Genomic DNA, 744 nt, shown 5'->3' with positions numbered 1-744 from the left:
AGTGATCAACTTGTAAGTAGCACGTAAAATATAGTCAGTGTGTTAAACGATATAACTGTGCATCACTTCAACATCCACCACTACGAGTCCTTTCCACGTTACATCCCTGCCACGGTGTAACAAATCTACCGTTTCGAGAAGCAGTGGGAGCACTCATTTTTATCTCAACAGTGAGCCGTCCTGACATTTCATTTGCCGTAAATCTAGTCAGTCGATTTGTTAACAACTTTGATAAAAACCACTGGAATGCAGTTAAGAAAATAATAAAATATCTAAGAGGTAAGCACTATGGAATACTTTACCGAAGAACAGAAGACTCTTTTCAATTAACAGGATGGTCCGACTCCGATTACGTATCCGATCCAGATACAAGGCGTTCCACAACAGGATATCTTTTTCTCGTGAATGGAGGACCAGTTACCTGGTGCAGTCAAAGGCAACAAACCGTCGCTTTATCAACAACAGAGGCAGAATACATGGCTGCCTCAGCTGCAGTAAAAGAATCTCTATGGTTACGCACGTTATTATCCTGTCTTCTACAGAGATCTATTGAGCCTATTACCATAAACATAGACAATCAAGCAGCCATACGACTGATCAAGAATCCCGAATTCCATAAAAGGACCAAACATATAGACGTCCGTTTTCATTTCATAAGAGAGAAATTCGAGAACGGAGAAATAAATATCTCGTATGTACATTCCGCAAATCAACTAACCGATGTGATGACCAAGGCACTTCCCA

Source organism: Wasmannia auropunctata, unplaced genomic scaffold (genome assembly GCF_000956235.1).
Source record: "Wasmannia auropunctata unplaced genomic scaffold, wasmannia.A_1.0 LD334107.1, whole genome shotgun sequence".
In the NCBI taxonomy this organism is placed as follows: Eukaryota; Metazoa; Arthropoda; class Insecta; order Hymenoptera; family Formicidae; genus Wasmannia; species Wasmannia auropunctata.
The sequence above is the reverse complement of the archived record's forward strand: the minus strand, read 5'-3'. Positions refer to the sequence as shown.